The 12,713-nt window shown below is 44.3% G+C and overlaps 1 protein-coding gene across 1 annotated transcript in view; it reads left to right on the forward strand.

The window, feature by feature from the left end:
- Positions 1-5,123: 5,123 nt before the first annotated feature.
- Positions 5,124-12,713, forward strand: part of LOC139029391 (transcriptional regulatory protein AlgP-like) — a 24,989-nt gene continuing 17,399 nt past the window's right edge. The window contains exon 1 of the mRNA XM_070449193.1: positions 5,124-5,516. The gene's annotated coding sequence lies outside the window, so the exon portion shown is untranslated. The remainder of the gene's footprint in view (positions 5,517-12,713) is intronic.

Consider the following 12,713-nt stretch of genomic DNA (forward strand, 5'->3'; position numbering starts at 1 on the left):
CTGTTTATTTCTACCAAGCAGAAGTCCTATTTTCTGGTGATGTGGTCCATGTTCCTGTTTTTCTGCTCTCTCTCGTCAAGGACATTTCACATTTAATCCTCCTCATGGTCACTGAGGCAGAACAACCATTTCATTTTGTTAGTTATATCGGTTGAGTGCTCGACCTCCAGTGCTCGACATATTCAATCAATCACAATCCCAGTCTGCTGTGCCCACATGCTTCAAGAGGGCCACCATTGTTCCTGTTCCCAAGAAATCTAAGATAGCTGAGCTAAATGACTATCACCTCCTAGCACTCACTTCTGTCATCATGAAGTGCTTTGAGAGACGAGTCAAGGATCATATCACCTCCACCCTACCCGACTCCCTAGACCCACTCCAAATTGCTAACCGCCCCAATAGGTCCACAGATGACGCAATCACACTCCACACTGCCTTAACCCATCTGGACAAGAGGAATACCTATGTAAGAATGCTGTTCATCGACTACAGCTCAGCATTTAACACCATAGTACCCCCMAMCYCSYCATTAAGCTCGAGACCCTGGGTCTCGACCTCGCCCTGTGCAACTGGGTCCTGGACTTYTTGACGGGCCGCCCCCAGGTGGTGAAGGTAGGAAACAACATCTCCCCCCTCTGATCCTTAACACTGGGGCCCCACTAGGGTGCGTTCTCAGCCCTCTCCTGTACTCCCTGTTAACCCATGAATGTGTGGCCATGCACGCATCCAACTCAATAATCAAGTTTGCAGACGACACTACAGTGATAGGCTTGATTACCAGCAATGACGAGGCAGCCTACAGCAAGAAGGTGAGGGCCCTCGGAGTGTGGTGTCAGGAAAATAACCTCACACTCAACGTCAACAAAACAAAGGAGATGATCGTGGACTTCAGGAACCAGCAGAGGGAGCACCCCCCTATCTACATCGACAGGACAGTAGTGGAGAAGGTGGAAAGTTTTAAGTTCCTCGGCGTACATCACGTACAAACTGAAATGGTCCACCCACACAGACAGCAGGGTGAAGAAGGCGCAACAGCGCCTCTTCAACCTCAGGAGGCTAAAGAAATTCGGCTTGTCACCAAAAATACTCTCAAACTTTACCAGATGCACAATCGAGAGCATCCTGTCGGGCTGTATCACCGCCTGGTACGGCAACTGCTCCGCCCACAACCGTAAGGCTCTCCAGAGGGCAGTGAGGTCTGCACAATGCATCACCGGGGGCGAACTACCTGCCCTCCAGGACACCTACACTACCCGATGTCACAGGAAGGCCGCCAAAAAGATCACGGACAACAACCACCCGAGCCACTGCCTGTTCACCCCGCTATCATCCAGAAGGCGAGGTCAGTACAGGTGCATCAAAGCTGGGACCAAGAGACAGAAGCTGTTTTTCAATCTCAAGGCCATCAGACTGTTAAACAGCCATCACTAACATTGAGTGGCTGCTGCCAACATACAGACTCAAATCTCTTGCTACTTTAATAATTGGATGTAATAAATGTATCACTAGTCACTTAAAACAATGCCACTTTATATAATGTTTACATACCCTACATTACTCATCTCATATGTATATACTGTACACTATACCATCTATTGCATCTTGCCTAAGCTGCACAGCCATCGCTCATCCATATATTTGTATGTACATATTCTTATTCATCCCTTTACACTTGTGTGTGTGTATAAGGTAGTTGTGAAATTGTTGGATTACTCGTTGAATATTACTGCACTGTCGGAACTGGAAGCACAAGCATTTCGCTACACTCACATTAACATCTGCTAACCATGTGTATGTGACCARTAAAATTTGATTTGACCTGTTATGAACTTTTGAAGGGTAATGTGACAAACTTGCTTTAAGAYAGTTTTCTATGTATATGGWTTCATGGTGAATTGTACTTGATCAGATCATCATTGCTTCTCATGYCAGTGCCTGCCCAGTACAGTGCCCCTGTGACTGTGGTGGTATGATAGCACCACTAGAGGGAGAAAGTAACCTCTTGTCTGACTCWACATAACCTCTACCAGTYAGCCAGTCAAAGGAAATAAATAGCTGTCTGAGGCCATAAAGAAAGGAGAGAAAACAGAAACAAAGGGGATGAGAGGTAAATAGTTTAAAGTAGCTTGTTTTTAAGGGGCCAAAATTTACCACACGCCAGTACACTTGCACATCGCAAAACAAAAAATAAGTGAAAGGAGATAACATGGCCGAGATGAGTCTAGATAAATGCACATAATTAAAAAGTACACTTCRAGATGGGGAGGGAAGATCAGTGCAGAGATCTGCACAGTCAGTGCTTATAATGTAGCTTCGTCTGAGTGGTATAGAGAGGGGCCGCTGTCCGATACCCTTAGTAGCAGCATGCATTATTAACAGCAGGAWGCAGCCAGAAAGGGCTGGGAAGCACTCCCACTAACCCATCAACCAGAAACTGGCCTGCCTGGACATCATCAGGTTTCAGGGTRACAATACCAATTAAACAAAAAGTCCTCTAAAGCTAGCCGCATGAGACACGAGGCCTCCTCTATTTTAGTGTTTAGAGTGAAACTAGGTGATAACATGAGTTGTGAATTTTACTAGGCTGTGTGCATAATACAGTTGTATGATACAGCAATCTTTGTTTATCTGAAATGTTATATTATGACATTTTGTTTTAACATAAACGTGCAAGTCAGCATGTCGCAGTGAGATTAGGTTATTATTGACTGTAGTCGTAAGTATATAGTCAGTGCTGATTTTGTGTTACATGTTCTTCAAGTGTGTTAGTATGCAGCATGTTAATGTAATGCTGTGTTGGCACGTTCTGTTCTCCTGGGAACCCATGCTCACACAGAACAGAAGCAGGTGCACTGCTGGCGTGTGCTAACTTGTGAACATGGTATTCAGAGGCATGYAATGATGAACAGGCTACCATGTACTGTGTGTCGTGTTGTAATGTTTACGTCCTAGATATTCTAAGTCCATTTCTCGACCAGAAACACGTGTCTGTGAATGTCCTTTGAGGATATTGACTATGTCTGACATATTGACTATGTCTGATTTTTTTGCACAATACCTGCTTCCTCCTTTGTGTGATTTGACTGATATGAGAACAGCCTGTATTACAGCACTCAAGCTTGTGTGTGTGTCTGCTCGCAGGTGTTAGTGTGTATTCCTTGTCAAATTTAGCACAACAACATCCAGAGGCTTGGCTTTGTTTGACTGAGTGTGCGCCAGTTCTTTTGTGCTGCGTTGCCCCAGCTGGGCTGCTGGCCAAGGAGAAACAACAATGAGATAAATAACAGGGGAACTAGGTGGCGAGTACACTGCCCTGCCCCTTCCTGTCTCCACTGCAGCGCACCACAGCCTGTGTGGGAAAAAAACTTCCTCTCTTTGTTGTGCCTGTTTCACCAAGCCAATACGTCCATCTCTGGCAGGCCGAACATAGTATAGGACCCCCTAACTCCCACCCTCTTTTCCTTGCCTTTCTCTGTTTTTCCTCTCCCTCTCTTTACTTTGTGTGGTAGTTCTTGTGTGTGTGTGGTACCTCTGTTTAGTGTTTTTTCTATGTTTCTACTTCTCTGCTTACCTCACAATACATTTCCTTCACTACATTTCTACTGTCTGCTTTGGTCTGTTTAACTGCTGTGTGTGTGTGTGTGTGTGTGTGTACTGTGTTTTTGTGTGTGTGTGTGTGTGTGTGTGTGGTGATGGTGTGTGTGTGTGTGGTGTGTGTGTGTTGTGTGTGTGGTGTGGTGTGTGTGTGTGTGTGTGTTGTGTGGTGTGTGTGTGTGTGGTGTTGTGTTGTGTGTGTGTTTTTATTGAAAGTCATGTTAGTCAAGGCCGTGTAACTAATTGTGTAGGTGTGGGCCAGAGGGTTACCTTTGCTGATCATTTCGAGAGAGAGAGAGAAGTGCGAGAGAGCTGAAGGGGGGTTGGTGTATTGCATGATAGAATTACAAAACAAGCGATATCAATCTTAGCATATCAACAAAGGCGTAGCAGCACAAGGCTACTTTACATTGCCTAGTGACAGTTGTAACAATAACACAACCACACAGGTCAGCGCACCATTGAGCAACTGTTCACCGAGGTAAACATCCTGGGGAAGTGTGTGTGTGTGTTTGTGTGTGTGTGTGTTATGATGAATTCCATAGGGTGAGAGCTGAAGGGACACAATGTGAAGCACAATGCTGCCTAGTCAGTGCAGACCCTGGCACAAAAGCCTGGCTCATGTAGACAGCTCTGGCTGCACTGGGAGAGCTGAACAACAGCAGTGCAGACGGACAGGCAGCATGCCCACCGAGACTGTCTCAGAAGTCTGTGTGAAGACAGGAGCGGCATACACAGACAAAGCCTATGAAAAAACGCCCACAATCAGTAAAGGGAGACAATTGTGTCTGGGGGAAAACACTACAGACAGCGGCAGCTCCTTCAACCTTCCTCTGTTTCTATTCCCTCTTCATCTTGTTTCTGTCTCCTTCGATTCCGCCATGTCTCTGACTCTGTTACAATCTGACATAAAATTGTGTATCTTTATGCACTGGTGATTCTTGTGGCAGCCTCTTCTTTGACAGGTCAAACATGTTTGGTCTCGTCTGTGTGGGGGCTTGTCTGCAACAGATTAGATATCTGTCCTTACAATAAACAATGTGCCACTGCAATAAACCTAGGTTTTAATATCTCTGTGAAGATAGTGTTTATGGATATGATTATATTACCTGATTCTTTAACTTTACCACTCATGCTAAAAGGTGCAATCAATATTCATATGATTGTGGCAGCAGAAACATTTTAGTCCTTGTAGAACCAATAAAGATGTTTGTTCATTACCATATTAGATAATATGGGGAGTAACTTAATGGCAGTGAGACCTAAGAAATCAAAATATGACAGACTATGCTGTGGTACCCTTTGTGGCTGAAATCTCAGCATCCAGTGGTCCAGAACCAATGGAGAATTCTAACATGCCACCATTGTGTGGAGAGAATGCACCGTTGAAAAGAAACTGCAGGAGGTGTGTGCAKGATGAGCGTGGAGTMGGCATRGAGGGAGGGGACGCGGGAAAACTGGTGGAGGGATACGGGAAGGGGGAGACAACCSGTGCAACTTGGGAAGGATGGAAAGAAAGAAAGTAGGGTGACATCATTCCTCATTTGAATAAATCCCAGCCGGGGTAGTGATTGGTTGTGAGCTGGAGAAAGTCGAGTTACTTGGCTATTCATCCCTTTCAATTTCACCCCCGCGCGCAATCCCGTGGTAAAACCCTCTCCGCCTGTCCATCCTTCCCGGCCAGTAGAGTGTGTGTGCGTGGACTGCAAATCGCTTTTCCTTTCTTTGGAAGGGACGTGCATCACTTCTGAAATCGGCGGTCGACAGAAGTTTCTTGGTAACTTTGGTCTGTTTCTCATCTTGTTCGGTTTCATTTTCCAATTTGTTACACTTTGTATTCGAGGATTCTGAAAGGAGTCGGAGGATATTGTCAAACACTGGGCGTAGCTGGAGATCAAGCTATAGCTAGCTACACTGCGTTGGTAAGTCTAGAGACTGGTTGAGCGTTAGCATGCTAGCTAGCTGTGTAATTACATTTACACTTAAATCACAGAAAATATCAAATGCAAGTTACGATGTGATGCTTTAACAATTGTTTTTCGTTTCCTAAAATATTAGATTTTGGTAGTTAGTCTGGGTAGAATGGGTTAATAATGTGTTAACAATGGGTTAATAATCATAGATAGTGGGTGAATGTCTTTGTCGACATTGCAAGTCCAATTCATGATTTCCTATTGCAAACGCAGGTTAGCGTTTTTCGTCATGAATCTTGTTCTGGAGGCAGGTCTGCAGAGTGGTCACTAGCTGGCACAACCACAGTCATACAATCTGATTTTAAACTTAACCACACTGCTAACCCTAATGTCCAACCTTAAATTAAGACCAAAAAGCACACTTTTGTTTTCGTGATTGTTTCAAATAAAGCAAATTTTGACTTTGCAGCTKGCTTATCTAGCGGAAACCGCTCAGTTATGCCTCGAGGGCAAGATTCATGACATAAACGTTAACTTGACCAAATAGGCTACTTGCTAACTGAACGAGTCTGTTGGGTCGCACAAAAACGAGAGTAGGAGCAAGTGAATCGTTGCATTTTCCTTCTGCCAGTGAGCGGCTCAAGCCATAAAGAGGATGTTTAGATTCGGAATTCGATTGCAATTGGAAGGGGAAGAATGGGGCGGTGGCACCTCCATGGCTGACGCCTATTGTTCTGTGCGGCCAAGTGGTCTCTAGTGAGAACGGCTTCGTTCGTTGCCCCAGGCGAAATGTTGGGTAATTTAGGCTAATTCTGWTAGTCTTTTGCATTAGTCAGGCTACTTTTGTAGAATGGCTTAAGTGCTATACTTTATTAGGTTGAGAGGTCTTTGAAGGCTCACCCAATTCTTATGATTATTAGAACGTGAGACATGACAAGTACTGTACTCTCAATGCAATAAAACACAATTTGTTCAAACTCTAYCATATAGGCTAACATTGTGGCTTCAGGCCATGAACTTGGAGCTATTTTTTGCTTGTGTTAATGTTATGCAACCAGACCACACTCCTCTCTCCAAAAGAACAATGGTGAATAATGTTAGTCTCCAAAACCCTCAACGTGCAGGTACCATATACATTTACAACTAATCCTTATAGATGGCCCACAGGCCTAACCTCTGCCCCTGATGTTCGGCTGACAATGAGCGATATAGGGTGGGGTAGTGGGCATTGGTAGGTCAATATTTTGCAATGATCTGCCATGAGGTATTGATGCCACTCGGGAATAAATTGCATCTCAGGGTGATTGTGAGCACTTTTCGGGCATGGCCTTGTCTGGCTTAGAGAGGCTCCAACATGCTAGTCAACCCTCTGGTGCATTAATGAGCGATGGCTGACTCACAAAGCAAGCAAGTGAATGAGGCAGCGGGATAGAGACACGCTCAGACATGGGACTAATGCATTCATTTGAAATTAAATGTAGATCCTGTTTTACCCAAGTGCTGCTGGCTTGTTACGTTTTTTAAAAATGTATCTGTCATGTCTATGAATCAAATTATAAGACAGATTTCAGGTTCAATATCCTTTATCTTGTTTTAGCAAAAGAGTGTTATTTTTGTACTTTCAACCAATGTGCCAGCATTGTGACATTTGGTACCAAATTCCCCTTGCCCACCTCACTTTCACAATAGGCTGAAAATGGATTCCTCTTCCACTCATGTCTCCGCAGGCATTTTGGTTATTACATTGTCTGTCACACCTATTTTAAGTCTCTCCTTTAATGCCGTGCACATGTTTTAGTAAGCCTGSTGAAACAGTTGGCCAAAGAAGGGCTTAGATGTCTACAATCAGGAGAGATGCAATTCCATGCGGAATTCATACCATAGCATTCTGGGGTGATTGCTCTGCCCTTCCTCTGACCTATGCCATGGGCTGTCAGGGAGATGCCTACAGTAATTTGTGGCTCGGCTTACCCTCAGGCGTAGTAGGCTAAATAAGTTGATTCAGTGACGTCCCCAAACTGTACATATTCAAATTGGTGTGTYCTCTGCCTGCCCTGGACTGGTCCCCTACTCACCAGATCCCTCTCAGGCTGAACCAAGGCCCAGGGTTCCGGTCTGGAAGCACACTTTCGACTGCACCTACAGTCTTGCTTCGGTACTGCAGTTTAACTGATGTCTGGCCCAGAAAGACAATTCCCATAGACGGCCCCATATAGAAGTCAGATTAAACCGTATGCAACTCGGATATAGACGGTCCATGAATCGGCCATCTTGGATGCTGTCTCTACTGCTTKTATTGCTCAGTGGCCTGAACTGTATGACCTTTGGCACTTTCTGTCACCATCGCTTATGAGTAAAGTCAGAGCTGGCAACTGGCCTGCAGTCGTGAGATTATTTTAACCACAGACTTGGGACTGTAGTAGTGGTTTCTGCAGTGCCACTCCATTGTTTGCCATGGTCGTCACTACTGTAATGTGTACTTTCCAGATAAAGGCCTGATAATTCTGCTACGGACATTGGTCCAGCCAAGATAGCTGCTTCAGTGGTATCACAGTTGTCAGTCCTGACAGTTGCTGCGCAGTTTTGAGGGTATATATGCCAGCAGCTGCAGTAATTAATTTTCTGTGTTGAGGCTCTGAATTCTTCCAGTGGGACGCTGGATAATGGACATGGTTCAGAGCCCTGTTGCTATGCCTACCTCACCACTTTCAGAATTTTGCCTGGATTGCTGTGGTTGCTGCCTGGCTGYGATATGGCCATAACGTCTACTCAACATGGAAATTATCTTTAATACTGTCAGAAACTAAAGGCTTGCTGGTTTCTAGTAGGGATACACGATATATAAGTAAATCTATCAGAATCGTCCGTTATTAGCTAAAAATGCAACATCGGTATCGGCCCGATGTCTAGTTTAACGCCGATGTGCAAAACCGATGTCAAAGCTCATGTGCATACCTATATAACCTAGTTACATGACAAAATGACGCCACATAAAATTTTGCACTACGAGTGCAACACAGTATTCCTACAACCCTAGCCCACAATGTATGCTGTGTGGATCGAGCAGTCATTTGAAAGAGTAATCTCAAAGGCGAAATCCATTGCCAGGATAATGCAATTCATTGCCCTTGACAATTAACAGTTCTCTGTGTGCGTGATGTTGGCTTTCACCCTCTGGTTGAGCACCGGTACATACTACCAAGTGCGCTATTTTTCAGATGTTGCCCTATCGGAGTTGCACAGTAATAGCGTCACAACATACTATGGAACGCCATTTGGTCTTTGCGTGTCAAAAAAGATACACGTCAAATAACAGAGTTCTGTTATAGAAATGTGTGTGTTCTGAATTTGCACGTGCAAAGCCATGCGTCACCACTACTATCAGTAGCACTGTCTAAGCTGTACAGAAAAGTCTGCAAATACCGGCCACGAACGATGTGTTTACAATACCGTGTTGGTAATAAAGCATTATTTGTTCGACCGCAACTTCTGGGGTAGCTAGCTTTAGCTTGCTACCTAGCACCAATACAACCAGCCYGAAAACAATGACCAGAAGAAACTGCAGTCATTTTCATTGTTCTTAGCAATGATTTAGGAATCCTTGTAAGTATTAGCTAGGTCACCTATTGAAATTGAACTTCAGTTCATGAAAATAAATAGCTAGCCAGCTACTTAATGTTAGCTTTGGGTAACAGGGTTATAAGCAGCCAGCTAGCTTCATCTGGCTGGTGAGGCTTGACCGGACCAGGTTATGTATTGTGAAGCAAGCCACAATAAGGATTAGGCACAATGGTGGATTTTTCGGTTTGCCTTCAAAATAAAAGTACCTCTTTTGAAAGTGATGCATAAGGTTACAATTGGTGGAATCATGCCATATTTAGACTCCATAATGTTAAACAAGGTTGGAATATGAATCAATGAAATGGGTTATCAGTCTACTCGGTGACACCCACAGAACACAACTGTGAAGAGTTTACGCAAATATTAGCATTGTATCTCTTATCGCGGGACTGTGAGAAATCACCTCCCCAGTCAGCCTATTGTGTGTATTGACATTCATATTGCACTGTACAGCTTTACCTAWGGATTGGGGATCAATGAAATGGGGTATCAGTCTACTCAATACCCAATATATTTTTTCCCAACGTCCTCCTCAGAGTTATCAGACTCCAAAACATCCACGCAGTATTGTTTTTCCTCGGGAATAGTGTTCAATACACATAGGCAGACAATGAATGTGGCTCAATTCAGTTGTTTCAGAGTCCCACAATAAGAGCTACGACGCTAATRTTCTCTGGGTGTCACTGGGTAGACTGATACCCCATGTCATTTATTCACAATCCATAGGTAAGGCTGTACAGTGAAATAAGTATACCCCCCAATGCAATTCTAAAGTATAATACATCCAGTGTGATTTCAACAGATTTTTGTCAGATTAACATTGTCCTTTGTTGAATTTATATAACATTCCAACCTCAATTGAATAGATCATGCTAAATATGTCATAATTCTACTATTTGTATTCAATTGCATCACTGTCAATAACATACTTTTATTTTGAAGGCTAACGCAAAGTCCACTATTGTGGCTAATGCTTATTGTGGCTAGCTTCACATAGATGGGTCCGACCCCCATTAATAAAATAAGAACTGTCTTATAAATTAGGGTTATTTTAGGTGATGACATGTTTGCTATGTTTTTGGGGAAGAACAATGTTTGCATCCATGAGCTAGCTATCTTTTTTTATGCCAGCTCTGTAGGTGCGCGAGACAACTTTACCAGCATCATAGCATATGTATCGATGAATCGTTGTGACACATGAAATACGAGTGGTAGTGTAATAACTACGTAAAAGATTAATGAACCCGTTAAATTATTATGTGACGTGCAGTCATATTCAGGTCCTGATTGGTCAACAAGCTTATTTGACACGTCAAATAGTGTTATCTTTTTGTATCTTTTTGACACACAATGACCCAAACGGCGTTCCATAGAAATCCTGGTTGAGAATGAAACGACTGAACAAATGAACAACGAAACAGCACAGCAAGTAAGTGAAAGAAATGATTTAAGAATGATTGAGGCCACTGTTCTTGGACCTTCAATGCTTCAGGCATTTTTTGGTACCCTTCTGCAGATCTGTGCCTCAACACAATCTCGTCTCGGAGCTCTATGGACAATTCCTTCGACCTGCTTGGTTTTTGCTCTGACCTAATATAGACAGGTGTGCCTTTCCAAACCATGTCCAGTCAATTACATTTACCACAGGTGGACTCAAAGTTGTAGAAACATCTCAAGGATGATCAATGGAAACAGGATGCACCTGGGCTCAATTTCGAGTCTTATAACAGAGGGTCTAAATACTTGTGTAAATAAGGTATTTCTGTTTTTTATTTGTAATTTGCAAACATTTCTAAACCTGTTTTCGCTTTGTCATTGTGTGGTATTGTGTGTAGATTGATGAGGGGGGGAAAACGATTTAATATATTTTAGAATAAGGCTGTAACATAACAAAATGTGGAAGAAGTAAACGGTCTGAATACTTTCCGAATGCACTGTAAGTATTGCCATGGTTTCCACCTGTTTACCGTCAGTTGTGTTTCATTTTTTTCTGCCCAATTCAATCAGCATTATGTCAGTGCTGTGGCAGCCAGTCTACACCATGGGCCGGTCTGGCATGACATGGATGCCTAAAGTTCCCGATGACAGAATTATGGCTACAGTTATGAGAGTTGACGGGGGGAGATTTGTCAGATGTTTTGAGTCATTTGAAATGCTATTGTCCTGTAATTTCTATTTAAGAAGCCTTTTGACCCAAGCACCAAATACCATGTACATTTCTGGGTAATGGYTAGGTACAGTTTTATGTGGTGTTAGCCTAGCTGTTATTTTGTTGAAAAGCCCTGGTTAGCCCTGGTGGTGTTGACAACCTGCGAGGGATCAGATTCCATCTGGAACGTGCCTGCTCTGCTTCAAACAGGAGGACATAATCCTCTTATGGCCAGAGTCAGTTCCAGTAGTGAGTGGCTGCTAGAGAGCYGRASCCTCAAGGGTATGTTTTGCTGTCCCRTCCAGATGCCTGCCTTGTTCCTCTCCRTCCTATCTGGTGTCATCGATCCAACCCACCAGCTGGCTCTATCTGGCCTAATGTCATTTACCCCCTGAGTGGAGTCTGTCACTGCCCATTATGGAGAAGGACCTGCTCTTCAAGTTACACATTACCCTCTCCTTCAGTCCCTCCACACCAGCCTCATTGGTGGCTAACCCCCAGGCAAGGGACCCCATCAGTGGAACAGGTCCCTGTCTGCCTCTCTAATGCACTGACACTTCTCACCATCTGAGTAGCCCACATCCTCACTTTCTCCCCCACGATCAATATCGGCATGGTCAAGATCACACCCACCCCGCTGTTCCTCTCAGCGGTCTACTGTAGCTAGACTGTGCGCTGTTGGGACCTTGTTTGTTGTCGGCTCCATCTTTCCATTGTTGTGATGGAGCCAGGTCTTTTTGTTTGGTTTCTGGGACACACTAGGCCTCTGTCCTGGGCGCTCTCTGTCTCTGTGGGTAGTCTCTGGGCCGGCGCTGGAGGACAGTCGGCCTGATCGTACAGGATTAGCAAATCTCTTTGTCCAGGGTTAACAAGCTCTGTCATGTGTTAATCTCCCTGTCCCCGGGGGGCCGAGTCTCCTGAGGCTGGGAGATGGGTGACGCATGCTGGTAAAGGGGGGGTAGTGTGTGTGTTTGGGACCAGCATATTCACCGGATGGGTCCGGGAGCGAAGGCATGTGATGTAGATAGTACCCTTCTCTCACTTGAAGTCTCTACCCGTCGTGCCATGGCGGTACAGACTCTAAACATGCTTTTGGCTCCTACTAAACTTCTTTAGCACAGGGATTACAGTCTGTCACATCACATGGTTTTGTGATTCAGGTGTCTGTCACACAAKATGTTGCCTTGACTGACACAGGCAGCAGACCAGTGAACAAGAGAAAAGTGAATTCCTGAACTGAGTTTACTTGGTCCATTGTCTGTTACCAAGACCATTGAGTTGTCAATGGAAATCATAAGGTTGAAACCATGGTGCATTGTAGGCTATAGCCCAGGAGACCGAGCAGAAAGCAGCTGATTTGGATCCTGTCTGGGGAGTTAAGTGTCCATAGCCTCATTTGTCGGGCATGTCCTGACGTCACCGTCCGAGAAGGGCCT

Source organism: Salvelinus sp. IW2-2015, linkage group LG20 (genome assembly GCF_002910315.2).
Source record: "Salvelinus sp. IW2-2015 linkage group LG20, ASM291031v2, whole genome shotgun sequence".
NCBI classification, from domain to species: Eukaryota; Metazoa; Chordata; class Actinopteri; order Salmoniformes; family Salmonidae; genus Salvelinus; species Salvelinus sp. IW2-2015.